Here is a 17,868-nt window from a genome sequence, read left to right as displayed (position 1 = left end):
CTTACTTCTAAATTCAACTGCTATTCCCTCCAGCAACCACAGAGTTAACTTTGTACTCTGCCTAACATTACTCGCTAGTAGTTAATTACCTTTTCTATCAACTACACCCTCAAGGTTATCAACCAGTATTCCAAGCTTGTTGTCTGTTGCCCGCCGCCTGGGCCCGATCCTTTTTTCCTCTCCAAGTTCTCTATCTATTGCGCGCCTGCCTGGGCCCGATCCAAAGCACTTTACATAAAGGTATTTTGGGTCACATAAATTCAAAGCCATTCTCCCAAATTTCCTAGATTTATGCCTACAACTCCCCGCTTTAAGAATACTCAACAAACCTTTAGGCCGAATCTTCTCAAACCTTAAAAACAAAAAACAAATAGGCTCTAAAAAACAGGGGTTAGTAATGGGGAGGGGTAATATCATTTACAATCCAATTAGGGAGGGCAATACATGCTAAAAAAAAAAATTCCACAACACAGGGCGCAGCCTGCAAAATAAACCCCCAAATCCAATCAATACCACAGTTTTTAGCAGGAGTCCCAAATTTTTTCCTGCCAGTGTGCAATTCTTTGCTTCTTTACCAGGGTCAGTTCTCAATGTCTTTTTAGTCAGGAATTTCTAGACACTGGCAATATCAATGATGTGAGTGTTTTTTCTCCTGTTCCACCACCATCGTGGTTCAAGTTCTACGGGGGAAATTATCAGGACATCATCCTATACATTCAGGCAAAGCAAAAATTATCTCAATCAATGAAATCATTCAGGGAGGATCAAACAAAAAAAATCCTGGCATAGCAAACAAGCAACTTTCCTCCAGGGGCCCAGGTTGTGTACATCGTGTGGCTCTTTCAGACATTCCATCCACCACTGCAGCAGACATCTCTGATACTAACACAGTTGCAATTTCTTCACTGCTACTGTTTGCAGCCTCAAATCCCGAATGAGCAGTGGTAATATCTTGGACTAGTTCAGGAAATAGTTTTCCAGGCACTGCTTCTAAAGGCTTTAAAGTTTCAGCTGAGGTTTCCATAGATGTTACAGTTTCTGCAATGATTTGTTCTTCAATTGCTGCAGCTGTAACAGGCACAAATGTTTTTTGAGCCCCAGAGCTTTCAATACTAAAAATGGGTGAGCCAGTATCTGCCAGCTGCACAGCTAAATTCCCTTGCTCCTCTTCGTCTCCCTTTCCACACACAGGCAGTTCTTGAGGACACATGTCGCTCTGTAGAGGGGCCCCATTTACAACTGCCCCTGGGCATTCTGATACTAGGTTAGATGGCGCATCTCCTACATCATTCTGCATGGGGGCCTCAGCTGCAACCGCTTCGGTGTGCTCTGATTCCAAGGTAAACACAGTATCTTCTACCTCTGTCGTCCCAGGTGCCTCAGTTACCCCACTCTGCATTGCATCCCCAATAAAGGCTTCCTGAGTGATTTGCCGCCCATCGGATCCCTGAAGCCGAGCAGTTCGGGTGGGCTTGCGCAAAGTGATGTCCATAGCAAAGGCAGTTTGGGGAGGGCCAGTGGATCCAAACCCTCGAGACCCGCGGTCAATCGGGGTCGATCGGGGCACACATCCCTTGAAAGGTATTAACTGAGCAAGACGTGTACCAGCAGTTATAGTCACAGGGGGACAGAGGGCACGTACCATTATCCCAATATTCCCCGTATAGTCGGCATCAATAAGGCCAGGCAAAACAAAAATACCTTGTTTCGATGTCGACGAACGGCCAATCAAAAGGGCACTCAGTCCAAATCCTAATGGACCATCGGTGTTGGAAGGAAGAACTTGAACCTCGTCAGTCTCTAAAACTACATCTGTCGCTGTGGCCAAGTCCACTCCGGCACTGCCACGGGTTGCTCCAGTGAGGTGTTCCAGGCAGCCGGGTTGGCGGGTGGAGGCACTTGTGTCGTCGCGCTCCTCCGAGGGGCGCTCCGTGATCCGTTTCCCGGCAGCGGTGTTCCATCCTTCGTGTAACGCGCCCAACAGTCGGCGGCGCGATGTCCAAACTTATCACATCGTGTGCAAGCGCCAGTTGCAGCTTCAGGTGACACATCAGAGGCCCGCTGCCCATTTTGCATAGGGCAGTTCCGCCGGAAATGCCCGGGTTTTCCACAACCAAAACAGGGGCCGGCTGGCCGGGTCGGTCTTCTAGCCCCCCGCTGTCCCCCGAGCAGGGGTTGTAACACCACGGCCAGTGCAGAGGCCTGTGCCTTAGCATGAATTGCCGCCTTATCCGTCTCCTCAAGCATAGCGGCCCTACCACATGCCTCGATCATTTCCATCAGGGTCGCAGTCTTGGGCAAGGTGGCTAATATACGGCGGCAAGTGGGATTTGCATTCTGGGTTGCAAGATCAAGTCCAACTGCAGTTCTGGCCTCTGGCGTCAGATTAGGAGATCTATCAATAGCCTCTCGAAGGCGATCCAAAAAGGTGGAATACGGTTCCGATGGGCCTTGTGTAATTTTAGCATAGGGAGGGGTCGGCTTTCCCATCTGGGGCACCGCTTTAAAGGCAGCCAAAGCTAGTTCCTGTGATTGCTGCAGGATCCGGGGCTCAAGGCGAGCTTGCAAGTGCGGGTCAACAAAGCGACCGGCTCCCAAAAACATATCAGCAGTGGCCAGGCGCCGAGGATCATCATCCGGTAAATCCAAATTGCGGACAAGAGCCAAGTCAACTCTCTTAGCCCAATCATCTTTCCACAACAGTTTCTGTGTAGGTGTAAGAAGCATATCAGCTAGCTTAATCGCATCGTACGGACACATTGCTTGGCCAACAAATACCTGTTCAATGATAGACTGTACATACGGATTATCTAGTCCATAAGCCATGATCGATTTCTGTGCCTCACGGATCAACTTCCAGTCCAAAGGGGCCCACCGTCTATGATTAGGGTGTTGAGGGTCTGGCGTAATCACCGGAAAGGCCTCGGGTGTTAGACCTTCAAGGATGGCTTCTCTTAAAACCCCATGCCAGCGCTGTACCGGATCCGGAGGGTCTCCAGTTGGAGGGTCCCCGGGGCCAGGCGGGGCGGGGGGGCGAGTTGAATGAAAGCACTTGTGAAGATGCGACCGCGATGATCCAGGTGGAAAACTTTCCAATTGGTCCAACTTATCACACATATGCTGCAGCTGTCGACCCTGGCGCTCCATCTCCTTATAGAAGGCATCAAACTGAGTAAACTGAGTAAACGTAGTCAAATCGGGATATGGGTTTGATGGCACACGTTCCACCCGAGCCCCCTCTGTCCCCCCGCAATCGAGGCACCCCCAGGCCCCGTGGACACGGCATGGCTTTGGAGGGGGTGCATACGGCAAGGCTGTCTCCATAGGCTCGGGCGTATCGGGGGGTAACGGGACCGTAGCAGGATCAATCATGTCGGGGCCGATAGCCACATTGGAGGGTAGTGGGGCCGTAGCAGGGGCAACATCATCCATAGGGTAGGGGTTGGAAGCCAAAGGTATCACCGTGTCCTCACCACCGAAAAACTCTCTGGCTCCAACCGGCAACACAGAAGGCATTCCGGGCGTTGGGCGGCAAAGCTCAGAAAGGGCCGCCTGCACTCCTGCCTCGGCCGCGAGAGTTTCTACTATCTCCTTCGCCTTATTCCATACTGGACTCAGGGAGAAGGCCTCCTTATCGCCCCGAGCCACCGACTTCCAAAGCTCGGAGCCTAGCCGCTCCCAAACAGTTTTATCAAAAATTGTACTTGGTTGAACAGAAAGTCCCCTTCTCCATCCCCACCGCAGCAGATGGGATAACGTATCAGAGGGGAGCTTCTCTCCCTGCCGCTCCGCGATGCGCATCAAATATTCATGCACCGTCCTTTCTTCCGCTGATGCAGCGGTTCCCATGTTAGCTGCTCACCTCTGGGCTGGGGTGTGCCTCCCTTTTCAGACGCCCTGCGGCTTGCCGCTCGACACTGAGCTCAGGTGCGCCCCTCTTTTCGGACGCCCTGCGGCTCCTAGCCGCTCGACACTGAACTCAGGTGCGCCCTTCTTTTCGGACGCCCTGTGGCCGCCGCTCGACACTGAGCTCAGGTGCGCCCCTCTTTTCGGACGCCCTGCGGCTCCTAGCCGCTCGACACTGAGACTCAGGTGCGCCTCCTTTTCCTCCTTTCAGTTCAGGCCACCAACACTGTCCTCATTCAATCACGTCGGGGTCACCATTTGTTGCATCGCAGAGGAGCAGGGACAGAGTCTGACAACCCATGTGATCATAAGCAGAGAGAGTTCTTTATTCATTTCCAGCATACTCTTATATCCCATTATGGCAAGCAATCAAACAGTTGCTAATTGGTTAATTCAATATACACAGCCGCAGCTGTAACCCCATCCTAATTAACATCCTACACACCTGTTTGACTTATCATCCTATTTACAGTGCTGGCCGATGAGAGCGCACCCAAGGTCAGCCCTTTATACACAATTCCCAACGTTATCGGCTCGTCCCAGAAGCCTAAACAATCTCAGCATTTCACACTCCATTGCCAACAGGGCCCCTCCCCTTTCATCGCTCCGGGAAGTTCTGCCAGCTGAGCCTGCTGCTCTGCTCCAGCAGCCAGGAGCAAATCACTGCCGTGGATGCTGTTCTCTGCCGCACTGTGAACACAGAGCAGGGTGGTGGGAACTTCCATACATTGTGGGGGGGTGGTGGCACCGGCATCCGAATTGTGACGCCACTATGACACCCCTTCCCTCGAGGAGGCTCTTACCTTCTAAACAGGGTCGGCTATTTTCTTGTAAAATTGCTAAAAGGGAAGGAGAAAACTCGAAAGAGGTTCCTCCTGGCGCTGACGTACGTGAACCCGAATACTCTCTCAGTCCTCAAAGAGAGACCTGGAGAAGGAGACTTGCTGAAGCAAAGCCACAGGCATCTCTGAGGTTTCCCTGGCCCCTCGCCCGTCTCCTGCCTGGCTGATGTCAGCATCTCTCTGTGAGGTCACCACCTCCCCACCACCTTTGACCAATAGTCTGAGGTCCTGCAAAAGGCCTTTGTGATGTCACTGCCACACCCCTCTCTTGCTGGGCTAATGTCCTGCCCCTGGCCAGGCACTTTGGAGGTTTGAGCTACTCCCTGTGGTCACCCCACTCAAGGAGCGTTCGTTCTAGGAAGCAAGCTGGCTAGACAGGAAAACAGCGGACGCTGCTCCCAATGCTACACTCAATTTTTCAGAAATTAGTCGACTTTATGGCCAGAAGAGACCATTAGAGCTTCTAATCTGACCCCCTGCATATCACAGGCCTCCTGTATGACACAAGAGCTACTTATGGGGCAAATGCATTCCAGAAAGGCATCTAGTCTTCATTAAATGACATCAGGAGATGGCAAATCCATCATTTTCCTTGGTAGCTTGTTCCTGTAGTGAATTATCCTGGCTGTTGAATATTTGTGTCTTATTTGTAATATGAATTGGTCTCTTTTCACCTTCCAGCCATTGGGTCTTGTTATGCCTTTCTCTGCTGGATTAAAGAGCCCTTTAATACACAACCTTTTGTCTCCATTAAGGACCTTCAACACTTCAATGAAGTCACCTTTCAATCTTCTTTTGATAAGCGAAACAGGTTGAGCTCGTTCAATAGCTCACTGGAAGGCATTTTTCTCCAGCCCTCAGAACATTTGTTGGCTCTTTCGTCATCAGACATCTCAACTGCAGCTGGATGTGGTTCTTGTTCTTCTGCACAGCACAGCTCCTGGAGAAGAGGGATCTGCAAATGTACATTCCTATGATACCTTTGTTTAATTGATGAAAACATAAACTAGACACTTAGAGGATTGGAACTGATTTCAGCTGATGGACAGCTTTGCTAGGGTTTTATGCTTTTGGACAGCGAAATGTTGAGTGTTTACATTCATATCAAGCACCCCCGTATAGTGGAGCTCCTGAACAGAATGGAGAATGGAAATGAAAATGTTTTCCTTTTTTTTAAAAAAAAGAAAGAAGGTTATAAGAGAACACAGGAGTTTGACCAAGTACCACTGTGAGCAGCAAGAAGCTATCACTGAGCTATACCCCCGTGACAACAGGAGTATAGAATTGTGATCTCCAGGACTTTGAAGGACAGACCCTGCTTCATCGAGGTCCTTTGCCATTCCCAGACCACAGGTGGTTTTAAAAATGGGGTTTGATTAAACTTCTTAAATGTGGCAAACACCACAGCTTGCACACCCACCGATATAGCTTCTCCCACTGACATCGCTGCCACCTCTTGGGAAGTGGATTAACTGCACCCACAGGAAAACTTTCTCCCATCAGCATAGAGCAGTGGTTCTCAAACTGTGAGTCAGGACCCCAAAGTGGGATGTGACCCTGATTTAATGGGGTTGCCAGGGCTGGCATTAGAGTTGTTTGGGCCTGGGGCTGAAGCCAAACGTCTGAGCCCCACCACCCAGCACTGAATCACTCAAGCTCTGGTTTTGCCCTCCCCTAACTGGGGCAGGGCTCAGGCTTTGTCTCCCCTGCCTCTGCGCAGTGGCTTGGTCCTTCTTTCCAGGGCCATGTAGTAAGTTTTTTTTTTTTGGCAAAAGGGGGTTGCAGTGAAAGGAAGTTTGAGAAACCCTGGCACAGAGCCTCTGAATATGTCTAGACTTGGCTCCCTGTGGCAGATCAGAGACGGAAAGTGCAGCCATGGAGACACCACACACCAGCCTTGCCTAGCAGGCAAGAATCAAACCTCCACAGAAAGATGCCTGTTGTTTTCTAACCCATCTCCCTAAGCCCTCAGCCCTCAGCCACCACCACTTAACAAAGGGGCTTTTCTACACTGTGGTTCTGGTCTCACTGAAGGGTCATTTCCAATTGTTTGCTCAGACCAGCATTAGGGGAAATGGTGACCTGGGCAAAGCTTGTACTTTGGCACTTCCGCATTGCCCCTGGACGATCCCCACTCCCCCTTTACCGCTAGCTCCTGCACTCCCAAACCTTGCACCTCCTTCACCCCTAACTTCTGCCCCCTCCTGTGCCCCCTTTGCCCTTAACTCCCTGGGCCACCAGCCATTGCCCCTCTCCTGCAGCCCCTTCACATGGCTCCAGTGCTGGGGGCCCCGCACTTGTTCTCCCTTTCCCTGGGCTTTGGCATCACTTGCCCCTGCTTAGCGAGTAGGGTTCAGTGGTTCCCAAAATGTGGGGCATGACTCCTAGGGGGACACAGAGGAACATTCATGGGGGCACCTCAGGGCCTGAGCCAGCCCCCATGGAGGGAGCAGCACTCAGCCCCACTCTGCCCCAGCTCTTCCCCAACCCCACCCTCAGCCTGGGCCTCTGGCGCCCAGCTCGGCCTTGACCCCCTTACCCCTGTCTGCACCCCTCTCCCCAGCAAGCAACAGCCCCACTCCCAGCCTTGGTTCTCAACCGCGGCTTCCGCGGGGCCACAGCCATGGCTAAGAGGGCACAGAGTGAAATGTTTGGGGACCACTGGTTTAGGGTGATGTTCTCAATCGCTTCTATGCAGTCCAATAAAAGCTATTCCTCACCCACCCACCCAGCCCTCCATCAGGACGGACTAGGTATGTTCTGCTGCCCTTCACTCATGCAGGAAGGATAATAACATTTCATTCCACTCAATCCTAAAGTGATTTGTAACCCGCCACCAGCCAAAACTGGTCATTTTGGGGAAGTGGCCCCATCATGCTGCATAGCTAGGCAGAGTAGGTGTGTCTGTGCAAACACGGTCTGTTCCTGAAGTCTTTCCCCCAGCTCCTCACTAGATGTGAGGGGGGAGCTCATTCAGCCCCTGCTTCCACTTAGTATTTAAAAACTCCTTATTGTCCCTAGCTCTGCTGTTCTAAGATTTCTCCTCCTGTCCTATTTCTAACAGCTCAGATGAGGCGGCTGAGTGGTTAAGGTGATGGACTGCTAATCCATTGTGCTCTGCATGCATGGGTTCGAATCCCATCCTCATTGGATGCGTTTAGTTTTCACCCCTCCTTTGTAGACAACCATCTCCCCCTTTGGTACAATGACAGATCAAACAATGTTGCTTCTTGCAAACAAAAACCTTCTCAGAAACTCAGAACTCCCTTGCTTTAAATAAAATGTCTAAATCCCAGATTTCTTAAAAAAAGAAATTCTCTAGTGCTGTATTTCTTAGTTTTTATCTGAAAAGGGAACATCCTCGTCATCTCCCCCAAACACCCTGGGACCTGCCCAAATTATTAAAATACCCTCAACCCGAGCAAGGCCAGAACAGTGAACCAGAGCTAGTGTCTAGGCCAAGCTGTTCTGAAGGAGGCAACTCAAACATTTTCTCCCTGCTTCCCTTGGAAAAGTCTGACTGAGAAAACAAAATTCCCCAAACTGCAAATTTTCTGCTGAAAAACCAATACTAGTCTGTTTGGGGACTTTGGTTTGCAAGTATTATTGTTATTATTCTCTTCTGATTTCTGAATCAGTTCAGTTCAGTCTTTGTCCTCCAGGTGTGTTTCCACCTGCTGAGTTGTGGGGGAGAGAGGCCAAGTCATGATGTCTCTTCCCCTCTTTCATAGTTTCTTCCAACTTGCTAGGAAGCGCCTTTGTTACCATGTGAGTCAAGCATTGTCCATTGTCTCTGTGCTATCTCAGAGAAGCCTGCATTGTACACTGTTCCTGGGATAGTCCTTGGGAGTGTGGATCCCTTCAATGGGCCAGCAGCGAGTCTGGCTCCTCCCTTGTCACACCTGAAAGGCTGGTGGGGGGTATTTCTCAACCTCATAACATATTTCAGTAACACAGAGCAAAACTTCATAACTTCCCAACCAATACGAGCACACACAATCCAACAAGATATTAATGTTCAACAGATCAAGACTTTTGAAATGATACGTCACAAGGCAGACTTTGAACAAACCATGTCATCATTATATGAGAGTGGTGAATATGGGGCTTCCAGGTGCTGCTCTGAGCACAGCGTGCCACACCTGGGCTTACATTGCAATGGAGACGTACCCTTAGAGTCCATCTCTCCTGGGATAAAGATGGCCCACACCTGACTCTCTGCCAATCCCCACGGGACCCTGACAAGTGTTGTTCGTGTTTGTATTCTATAAAGCAGAGGAGCAGATGAAGTTTTGCTCCCAAGGTGTGTGTGTGATTCTTTGGACAGGTCTACACTACAAAATTAGGTTGGTGTAATTACATGACTTAGGCTGGCAATGCAGTTCTATCAAGCTAATCCCGGTATAGATAGTAGCTCATCTGTCAGAACTTTCTGGAGCTATGAAAGGGGAGGGGCCCAGCCTCTGTAGCAGGAATGCAGGGCAGGCGAGTTCACAGCAGGCATGGTGGGATACTGGTGGAGGCCCGTTATGGTGATATAATGACCAGCAGCATTTACACTGACATTTGTCACTTTACGTTTGCTGCAAAAAGCACTAGGCCTCTCGTTGAGGTGGTTTTATTTTGTCACCAAAACAGGGCAATTTTGTCACCAGACGTGGTATTGCAGTGTGTGCACCAGCCAAAAACTGCCGACCGAGGGAGCGTTGTGTGTTTTTCACACATCTGAGCAATATAATGATGCTGAATAACCTTGTAGTGCAGACCTGGCCAAAGATTCACACACACAAACACACACACAGCTTGCAAGGAAAACCTCACCTGCTCCTTTGCTTTGCAGAAGCCAAATGCAAGCAAAGCTTTTCAGGCCCCAGTGGGGATGGCAGCGAGTCAGGTGTGGGCAGACACTGTATTGCTGCCACAGGCAAGCACCATGGCTTAGCTGGCTAAAGCACCTGCCTTGTAAACAGGAGATCCTGGGTTCAATTCCCAGTGGTGCCTTGTTGACTAACGCTTGGGCAACCTGGTATTGGCTACTGTGGGAGGACAAAACAGAGAGCTCTTTGGTCAGTCCAGTCCGGTATGGCTGTTTAAATCATACTCACAGGCACTGATAACAGAATTACTGAAAGTTTAGGAGTTAACAGCTGATAGGTCACTGTTCCAGCCTGTCAGATGATCCTGCTTCCTCTGAGACAGAGGCAGGTCTGGGCTCTCACACCAAATGGCTGCTTGTGGCTGCCAGAACTTGTGGGCAGCTCATTTAGTTTACACGGAGGGTTGAGTCCTGCTTTGTGCGCCATGTGTGACAATGAAAATCCTAAACCACCCTTTGAAATAACGAATGCAGCAGGACGTGTTATTGTCCCTGCCCCAAAGCAGACAGACCAAGGGAGAAATGCCATTGAGTCCAGGGTAATACCCCACTGCTGTTCTACCTTGTTTGCTTGCTAAACTCCCTCCCAACCTTGAGGGCTCCCAGAGCCTGGTATTGAGCCTGAGCCGAGATGTCTATGCTGCAAATTTACCACCCCACGGCCCTAGCCTGGGAGCCTGCACTGGCACGGGACAGCCGTGGGTGTTTCATTGCAGTGTGGACATAGCCTAGCATTATGTCTACACTGCCATTAACACACTGAAGTCACTATTCTCAAACCCTGGGTCAGTTGATTCAGGCTTGTGAGGCTTGTGCTGCAGGGTTATAAAATTACAGCATAGACACTTGGGCTTGAGCCCAGCCTCCGAGACCCCACGAGGGGTGAGGGTCTCCGAGCTTGGGCTCCAGTCTGAGCCCAGATGTCTACGCTGTAGTTTTTAGCTCCACAACCTGAGCCCCAGGAGCCCAAATCAGACCATCCAGGCCAGCGGGATTTTGTCACAGTATAGATGCCCTCTCAGGATATGTCTACACTGCAATGTAAGCCCAGGGTTAGCAGAAGTCATGTCAGCAGCCCCAACACATAAACATAAACCACGAGGGAAAGACCCACCCCCCAAATAAGCTGGGCAATGTCCTTCTCCCTACGATTTGTAAGTCCAGCAACCAAAAGTCCTTTAACATGAGCCATCCCCTGTCTGCACCCCACTCACAGCTGTTGTCCTTAGTCAGTGCAAGCCCAGAGGTGCCTCTGTAGAGTTCACCTGCCATCCTGGGTGGAAAAGGGGGAAAATAAGAAGGCACCCTACTCACTATGTTGTCTAGGGACTCACTCATCTCTCCACAGCCACCCTGTCCTAACGTTGGTCTAACACCGACATTTTAGTGTTGGGACCCAGACCCCAGCCCACTTAGCTTTGGAACCCATGTCCCCTGCCTAGCAAGTGCTATTGAATTGAGGGTGAGTCCCTCAATCAGGGTCTGCCAAGCACAGTTGTGCTGCCCTTGATTCACACAACAAGGATAACAACCCTTTATTTCTCCTGCCCCTGTAACATGGAGACTGGGAATCCAACACCAGCCACAAGTGATCATTTCGGCAAGCAACCCAACCTATTTCCAACATACTGTAAAATCCACATGCAGACTCATACACGAAACCTTGCAAGAAAATCTTCCTGAGGGGTCTGAAGCACCTGCTGCTGGAGGGAAGGAGGGAGCCGTGGGTTGGGATTGAGGGGTACTGGGAATAGGAGGGGGCTGTGGGTTGGGACAGAGGAGAAGGGTGAAGAGGAGCAGGCTCTGGTTGGGAGTGAGGAGCAGTGAGCACAGGAGGGGCTGTGGGTTGGGTCTGAGGGGCACTGGGAAAAGAGGGGACCTGGGTTTAGGCTGAAGAGCATCTTCATTTGGGGATCCAGCAGGACAGGGGAAGGCAGCAGGTGATTCTAATTCCTTAGGGATATTCTGTGTGTGTGTGTGTGTGTGTGTGTGTGTGCAGGGAAGGAACATGCTCTATGCCCAGAGGCCTTTATTCCTCCAGGCTGCAAGGACAGAGGGGCTGTCAGGAAGTTGCCCCTTCAAACCCAACACAAAAAGGCCCTTCTGAGGAAAGGGAAAATCCTACAGAGAAAAAGTAACATCAAAGAGGACTCCAGCAAGACAGTGGAAGATCTTGGCGAGTAGTTTATCACCTGACTCGGGATTTGAACCCTAGACCCTCAGATTAAAAGTCTGATGCTCTGCCAACTGAGCTAGCCAGGCACACAAAGCAGAAGAGCAAGTTGGTGCAGAGGAGAAAGTAGTCAAGAAAACAAGAGCGGGAAACAATAGGGGAAACCTGCTGCTCTCTCTGGCCTGGTCAGGGGGCTGTGCCGATCGGGTTTCCACAGTAAGTTTGACATCAATATGGTGATCCATGGGAAGCTTGGGGTCCCCAGGTTGTCTAAGGAGGGGTGAACCAGCCCAGGTTGGAAACGGAGCAGGTCAAAACTCCCCTGCTGATCAGTAGTGGGGTCGCGCCTGTGAATAGCCCCTGCAGCGTAGCCTGGGAAAGACAGTGAGACACGGTCTCTTTTTATACACCCCCTACCCCCGCAGAGACTGTATGGGGGGATGGGAGCTCCCATTGTGGGGATCCTGAACTGGTGGGAGGGAGGCACCATGTACCAGGGATCCCGAAACGCGGAACAGGGACACCCACACACTAGGTGTCTTGCAGCAAGAGCTGCGGTCTTGATTTACAAACTGCAAGTGATGGGGAATTTACCACCTCCCTTGCGGAGCTTGTTCCAGTAGATAATTAGCCTCACGGTTAAAAAACGGTCATTTCCAGTTGGGATTTTCTGACATCGACTGCAAACCAATGGGGCCTTGTTCAATCTTTGTCTGGTGAATTAAAGAACCCTTTAAATCACATAAAGTATTTAAACCAGTGATTAAATCGCTTCTTAACCTCCAATCAGTGAAATCAATTGAGCTTCTTCAGTCTCTCGCTGTAGACATTTTCCTTGTTTTTAAAGGCAAAAATCCTGATCTTTCCAACGGGAGCTGCTGCTTCAATGTTCAGTTTGGGGAGGGATTTGGCTGCACTCAGAGATCTGCCCGCGGGTTAGAATCTGCGATCCGAAGGGTCAAACGCAAACAGCGTTTTGATGGGACCATTAGTGCCGCCCCCATGTGGCCAAAGCTTAGAACTGACCAGCAGAGTTTACAGCTGGAGCCTGGGACGCTCCTGAACAAACTGGGCACGAAGCCTCTCGCGTGGGATCCTCGCTGTGCAGCAGGAGGCGGAGGGAAGCTGATTGTCAGGGTTCAGGGCAGCTCCCTGCCAGGCTGAGCCGGTGTCTGTGCTAAGCTCGGCATCAATCAGGTGATTCTGGGAAGTTCGGGGTCCCAGGCTCCCAAAGGAGGGTGAAGCAGGTCACCCCTGGAGCAGGGTAAAGCTGCAGGGTGACAGTGGGGTTGCTGCCCCTGTGAACAGCTGCTGTAGCACCGCCTGGGCAGGACAGGGAGAGCCAGTTATACCCCCCCCCCCCCACAGCCTGTATCGGGGGATGGGAGCACTCAGACCCTGGGGATGCACCCACCAGAGATCTGCTGGGGGGGAGAGTGGCACCCACACTCCCAGGATCTTGTAGAGGGGGACAAGGGCATCCACACTCCGGGATCCTCTGCAGAGGGACGGACACCCACACACCCAGGATTCTGTCTGGGGGGCAGAGGTACCCGGACACCTGGGCAGGGGATGGGGGGCACCAAAACATCCGGGATCTTACCTGGCAGGACAGCGGCGCCTGCAGCTCGACATGAGATGGGGGCTGGGGAAGCAGGAGCATTTCCAAGTTCCAGGCTGTCCCCGTCTGGCCAAGGCACAGAGCTCACAAGCAGAGTTTAAAGCTCCAGCTGCCAGGCTGTAAAATAAGCCGGGCCCCATGGCTGATGCCTGTGATCCCAGCGCCTGGGGAGGCTGAGGCTGGTGGATCGCTTGAGCTCAGGAGTTCTGGACTGCAGGGGGCTGTGCCGATCAGGTGTCCGCACTAAGCTCGGCATCAATATGGTGATTCCCGGGGAAGCTTGGGGTCCCCAGGTTGCCTCAGGAGGGGTGAACCGGCCCAGGTCGGAAATGGAGCAGGTAAAAACTCCCATGCTGATCAATAGTGGGATCGCACCTGTGAATGGCCCCTGCAGTGTAGCCTGGGTGAGACACGGTCTCTTTTTATACAGACACCGCCCGCAGAGCCTGGAGGGGGGGCATGGGAGCACCCACACGCTGGGGATTCTGACTGGGGGGGAGGGACGCCCACCTGCAACACGGATCTTGAAAAGGGGAACAGAGACACCCACAGATCCTGGCTGGGGGCAGGCAGGGGAAACCACACACTGGAGCTAGTTCATGGGGTGGGGGACAGAGACACCCACCCGAGATCCTGGATGGGAGCACCCACACGATGGGGATCTTGAACTGGGAGGAGGGAAGCACCATGTACCAGAGGTTCTGAAGGGGGAACAGGGACACCCACACACCAGGTATCTTGCAGCAAGAGCTGCGGTCTTCATTTACACAGGGCAGTGATGGGGAATTAACCACGTCCCTTACAGAGCTTGTTCCACTAGATGATTAGCCTCATTGTCAGGGCCGGCTTCAGGAAGTGCGGGGCCCAATTCGAACAGTTTCGATGGGGCCCCGGCAGGGACGACTAAAACAAAAAAACCCTTAAAAAAAACCCTTTCATTTCTTCCATGTATTATTTACTTTCCATGACTATATAAATAATAACAAAATTATCTATTACATACATTGCATCATATATTAATTAGCTGATTTGCACTTTCATGTTAGGAAAATAATTTGTTTTGATAGTTGTACAACTGATGTTCTTCACTGTTTATTTTATTACAATTTATAAAATATTTCCTTATTAATATAAAATTGCCCCCATCCTTCCCCCCCCAGCGCCGCCCGGCCCCGTGGAAACAAACCCTCCTTCCCCAGCTCCGCCCCATTGAAACAAGGTTCAGGGGCAGAGGGAGGAAGAAACGGCACACATGGGGTGACCAGATCACAGCAGTAAAATAGGACCTGTCCCCTCCCTGCTCAGTCCCACAATCACACCCCTCTTCACCCCCTAGCCCCCCGCTGGCTTGCTGCATCCCTCCTAGTCAGTTCCCATCCACCACTCGCCTCCTTTCACCTTCTCCCTCCCCTGCCAGAAACCCCCATGCCCGCCCCTAGAGCCCCAGCTGGCTCAGTGCGCCCCACTTTGCCCACCCCCCACATACCCACTCACCCTCCCCGTCCCCCCAGTATAAAGCCTCATTCAAAGCCCCAGGGTCACTATATCACTGCACACAGAAGTCAATCAATGCAGTTGTAGATAAATCTCTGCATTGTGCATTTTTGTATAACTTGTATATCACTTTGTATTGAACCTTGGTAATATGTTATAGCAGGCCCTAAAGGTAGTGTAATTAAGGTAAAAGAAAAATGTCTTTTTGCTTGGAGTAGAATAAGATCTTCCCACCACTTTGTAATCAATTGCCCTGTTGAATGGATGAGGTGGGACTGAGGAAGGTGTGGAAGGCAGCACCTCCAGACACCTGCAACCCTTGGAGAGGGGCTGGGAGCCAGACCAAGGAGCTTGCCCAGCCTGAGTGGGACGGAGTTTGGGTGCTGGGTGCAGGCTCTGGGCTGGGGCACGGGGTGGGGTGCAGGAAGGGTGGAGGGGTGCAGGCTCTGGGAGGGAGTGCAGAGGGCTGGGTGCAGGCTGTGGGCTGGGGCACGGGGTGGGGTGGGAGGGAGTGTGGAGGGCTGGGTGCAGGCTCTGGGACAGAGTTTGGGGGCCGGAGAGGGGGTGCTGGGTGCTTGGGGGGGAGGGGAGGGGAGGGGACTGCCATCACATGTGGCTTCCTTCCTCCTCTGCTGCCCCTCACCATAGCCTCAGCGGGGGATGGAGCTGCCCCTTGCCCAGTGTTTGCAGGAGTGGTGGCTGGGGGGAAACCCAGTCAAACTCTGGTTTTACTCTTTCGTTGATGGGTCACTTTAACCCATTACACACCCTTTCCCGCCTCTCTCACCCCGCTTTTCTACTGGGCTTGTTTGCTCTTTTCGGTGGAGCCAGATGAAAACCACAAACCTCAGTGAGAGCAACAGGCTGGAAGACTAGACTGAACCCACCACCCAGCCTAGTCCATCCCAGAGCCCAGGACTGAGGGCAAATGTCCCCCCACCCCCAGGCCACCTGTTTCCACTCCTGGCCTCTCCCAGCACTGCCAGCGATTCTGTATGGCTGCATGAGGCGGGATTTCAACCGGACCCCCCTCCGCTAAATTCACCCCTGTTTTGCAACCACTCTGCACCAAGAGCACCTTCCTTCCCTGCCCTAGCTGCTGGATGGCTAGAAAGCTGAGCTGGGCATTTGATTGATCTGGAATATTATCATGCCCCCCCTCAAAAAAACCTTAATATCCCCACAGCTTTGGGGGAGGGGAATAGCCCCCCCCCCTGAAAGCTGGTCTAATTTATTGTTGTAGGGCAAACGAAGGAGCCATAGTTTAATGGAAATATTCAGCCCCTACAGAGATCTTGCAGCAGGGAAAGCAGAGTTGATGGGAAGGGAACTGGTCTGGATAGGAGCCTCCGTCCTCTTTCTTTGCAAAATAATTTGGAGAGGGGAATCAGATCATGCCGTGCCTCAGTTTCCCCTCTTGCCAGGAAGGGTGGGGGGGGAGAGAAGTCTCAGCCTGCCATGTTGCAGACCTTTCCCATTCTCCCCTCTTGATGTATTTGGTTTCCTCCTCCAAACCTCCCTCTCTCTCTCACCTGGAGTTCACAGCACTAAGTACCGGCTCGGGGCTTTTTTCCTGGGTTACATGATCCCGACTTTAGTTTTGAACCAGACACAGGCAGGCACCAACTCACCCTCAAACAGCAACACCACGAAAACCACAACACCAGCCCAACATTACAATCCTCCCGGGAATCACAGGGTCAGACACTCACGGCTGGAAGCCCCAGCAGCTGCTCAGGTGAGTGAGGTGCACGGCAGAGATTCCTGTCTCCTACCGGACCGGAAGCTCCCTCGGCGTCTCCTCCAGGTCAGTGCTGGGGGTGGGGGAGGGGAAGGAAGGCTGCAAAGCACATGTGCCTTCCCCCCCCTCCCCCCTCCTGACCTGCAACACCCAGGCGGCTGCCTCTGCCTCAGCCGGCCAGGGTCTCTCGTTGCCTAGCAACAACAGCTGCTGCTTCCGGGAGACGCTGCCAGCGCGGGGCCCTCTCAGGCGCGGGGCCCAATTCGGGGGAATTGGGCAAATCGGCCTAAAGCCGGCCCTGCTTGCAGCCCTTCTCTTCCGCCCTGACTGATAGGGGGAGTATTGAGCCTCCCTCCCTTAGGCCCGTCAGCATCCCTGGGGAACACCAACGCCGCCCGAGTGACTTTGGGCCAGTAGGTCAACCAATAGGGCTGCCTCCTAGGCCAGGCTGCAGCCCAGCTTCAGGACTCAGAGGAAATGGAGCTCGCATCCCTACCTACAGGACTCCAGGCATGGCCAGGCTTCTGGATCAAACATCCCCCCTTGTGCTCAAGTCACAACAGCTAGCGGGCAAAAGACAGGCTTTCATGGCCTTTGAGAAAGCAAGACAGAGCCTTGGAAGACCCAGCAGGGTTTGTGGCACAGGAATTGCCCTCAGATCCTACCGAGACTTCAGCTCAGATTGCAGGATTCAAAGTCCCGAGTGCTGCCCTTACACCATGGGACCAATAGGGAACCCCCAGACCTCTGCTGAGCTCTGGTGTGTATGACCCTGTGCGGGCAGCTCTGCATTTGCTCACCAAGTTGTCATGCAGCAGTTTGCTGCAGCTCCCAGAGGCCTTTCTTAATCCAGCCTGAGAGGCCAGTGGTCATGTGAGGAAGTTGCCCCTTCAGTCCCAGGCAGTACATGGCCCTTCCTAGGAAAGAACAAGTCCTGGGGAAAAAGGTCAAATAACATCTTGGAGAGATGCCTTCTTTCCTTTTTGGGGAACTGTTCCCTTTACCTGACCAAGGACTTGAACCCTGGACCCTCAGATTAAAAGTCTGATACTCTACCAACTGAGCTAGCCAGGCTTACACATGAAAAAAGCAAATTTCATGCAGAAGAGAAACTAGTCATGAAAATGAGGGCAGGAAACAATACAGAAAACCTGCTACTCTCGCTCTCTTAGCAGTCCTAGCCCCAGCCTGCTCCTCCATCCGGCGCCCTGAGGC

At 52.1% G+C, this 17,868-nt stretch overlaps 3 non-coding genes across 3 annotated transcripts; 1 reads left to right on the top strand and 2 right to left on the bottom strand.

Moving 5' to 3' along the window:
- The first annotated feature begins 9,675 nt into the window (after nt 1–9,675).
- Nucleotides 9,676–9,749, top strand: TRNAT-UGU. Its single transcript has one exon. It is a non-coding gene; the product is annotated as a tRNA-Thr (tRNA).
- A 2,064-nt stretch (nt 9,750–11,813) lies between these two features.
- On the bottom strand, nt 11,814–11,886 carry TRNAK-UUU. Its single transcript has one exon. It is a non-coding gene; the product is annotated as a tRNA-Lys (tRNA).
- Nucleotides 11,887–17,654: 5,768 nt separating this feature from the next.
- TRNAK-UUU lies at nt 17,655–17,727 on the bottom strand. Its single transcript has one exon. It is a non-coding gene; the product is annotated as a tRNA-Lys (tRNA).
- Nucleotides 17,728–17,868: the final 141 nt, after the last annotated feature.

This window comes from Mauremys mutica, unplaced genomic scaffold (genome assembly GCF_020497125.1).
Source record: "Mauremys mutica isolate MM-2020 ecotype Southern unplaced genomic scaffold, ASM2049712v1 Super-Scaffold_100251, whole genome shotgun sequence".
NCBI classification, from domain to species: Eukaryota; Metazoa; Chordata; order Testudines; family Geoemydidae; genus Mauremys; species Mauremys mutica.
Note: the sequence above shows the minus strand (reverse complement) of the source record. Positions and strands in the feature narration are given on the sequence as shown.